This window comes from Cupressus sempervirens, chromosome 10 (assembly GCF_028749045.1).
Source record: "Cupressus sempervirens isolate cs-2001-9-10 chromosome 10, ASM2874904v1, whole genome shotgun sequence".
Classification (NCBI taxonomy): Eukaryota; Viridiplantae; Streptophyta; class Pinopsida; order Cupressales; family Cupressaceae; genus Cupressus; species Cupressus sempervirens.
Genome location: NC_143127.1, coordinates 102831181 through 102833576, shown reverse-complemented (window position 1 = coordinate 102833576; position 2396 = coordinate 102831181). Strand labels below are relative to the sequence as shown.

The window sequence follows — 2396 nt, the reverse complement described above, 5'->3', positions numbered from 1 at the left end:
AACCTTTTTAAAATTTTATTTGTTTAAATTTCTTATTTGCTATATTATATAATAAAATAATAAACAAGTATTGAATATTATCAATTTTTAACAATAATATTTTATTGATTAGTTGATTTATTTTGTATTCAATTAAATAATGGAGAATTTTTTTTTATAGATAAAAAATTATTTACACTATAATATATTAATTTTGTTTTTTAATCAAGTAAGAAGTCAAAGCCAAGATTAATTATTATGTGTTGTAATTAATTATTATTTTATTATGCGTGATCACGAATAGATTTGTACCCAAGACCTCTTCAATAAGAAGCTCACAATTTACCATTGTGTTGTAGGCTCTTGCCTTTATAATATATTAAAATTTAATATTATTACTTTTTTTATGGTTCATTTTATTTCTTATTAATATTTTTCTAAAAGTGATTAAAAACTAAACGATATATGAAAAAAAATACCTAATAAAAAATAATACTTGATGATTAAAATATATATTCATAATTAACTTAAAAAGTCTTCTCATCCTACAACATTGTTACTTCCCATATAACTTTTAATATCATATAATTTGACATACTATATTAAATTTTGACTCTAAACATTATTAATAATTTATAAAAAAATATTTCTTCATTATTTAATTGAATCATATTATTATTAAAAATCGACAATATTCAGTACATGTTTATTATTTTATAATATAATATAGTAAATAAGAAATAGCCAGTGCCCTAAAGCGTACAGTTATACCATTAGAGTTTCTGATTATCTTTCACAAAATAAAATGCAACTTCTATTTCCTTTACGACATAAAATAGTTGCATCACCTTGTCCCTTCTTCGATTAAAGTTGTTATACTTCCATTAAACGTTTCGTACGAACTCAGACTCCTACTGCAATTCTTTCCATCAATCATCTTACACACAAAAAAAGATGAAAACGCTACAAATCTTATAGTAGCGAAACGCCTAAATAGACTCCAATGCTTCTTCTACGAAAACTTTAGAATATGTATTCCTCAACACATTGAAGATTGCTAACAAATGCCAAACAAAAATATGAACTTTTGATGCCACCTAAGGGGTAAAAGACTTTAATCAGCATATAGTGAAAAACTACATACTCATTCATAGTCACTTGTACACATCAACCGCTTAAAAATTCATGGGATGAAAAAGTCATACCACTGTAATATGATAGACTATGTTATTTCACTTATAGCAGCTATTAAAATAGAAAGAACTTTATTTAGATAAGAGATAGATGGTGTTGATAGAAAAATGGTATTGGATGGCATCGTAGAAAATGGCGGGTATTGGAGGCTATCAACAATAACGTCCCCACAATAAATTAATGCTATTAAGGTGGTGGATTCATATATAAATAGGGGGTTGAGGTGATTGCTATTAGTTATACTCCGTGCAAAGTGCAAAGCAATTGCAAAGTTCAAAAGAGCAAAGAACAGCATTAATAACAATGAGGACGTACTTGATCACATTCTTTGCCATCTGCATATTCTTCAATGCTGTTGCAGGTCTGAATATTACTTATGCAAATATGTTTTAGTTTTGTAGATTGATTGTGATTAAGTGATATAATTTGTTAGGTCTTTTCTTTTATTGAAGCTGATTGGGTAAATGAAATAATTGATTGTGTGCATGTGTGCCAGGGCAGAGTGGGTGCAAGAGAGAGGACATATCATTGAGTCAGCAGGCCACGCGCTCTGCTGGAAATGGACTTCCTCGATGGTCAGTAAATATAGTTAATGCGTGCCCCAAACAATGTTCAATTTCACAAATCCATGTGTCTTGTGGAGATTTCAGCTCTGCAGAACAAGTAGATCCAAGTATTTTCAGACGTTTGAGCAGTGGTGACTGCCTGGTCAACAATGGCAATCCAATAAAGGGTGGAGGCTCCGTATCCTTCATCTATTCACAAACTAACAAATATAACCTCGCTGTCTCCTCTGTCAAGTGTGCCTAGTAATCTTCATCTCCTCATCTCTCATCACCCCATAGTATTATATAAAAGTACCATCCAATATGATATTACTCCTGGTGATATATAGTTGGATGATGGAAAACATAGTGAAATAAATATAATGGTGTTTGTCTTGTAATCTGATGAGAATCAAAACTACAACTTGCATTACATATATATTTCTCATAATAAAATAGGAGAGTACATGCTTATATTATTTTGTATGTGATTTCTCTATATGTCAAAACTGAAATACTACCTCTTTTTAACCATACAAATAGACTAATAAAAGACTATAACTAACCTGTAAAAAATCTACTTAGCTAAGAAAGAACAATCAGTAACCCCTGACATTCATCTAACTCTCTCTAGTTGCCAAATATGGATTTGGAGGATGGTAAATAACTTACAACCTT

General features: G+C 29.6%; 1 pseudogene; it reads left to right on the top strand.

Moving 5' to 3' along the window:
* The first annotated feature begins 1476 nt into the window (after positions 1–1476).
* LOC149532800 (TPD1 protein homolog 1 pseudogene) lies at positions 1477–1983 on the top strand (annotated as a pseudogene).
* Positions 1984–2396: the final 413 nt, after the last annotated feature.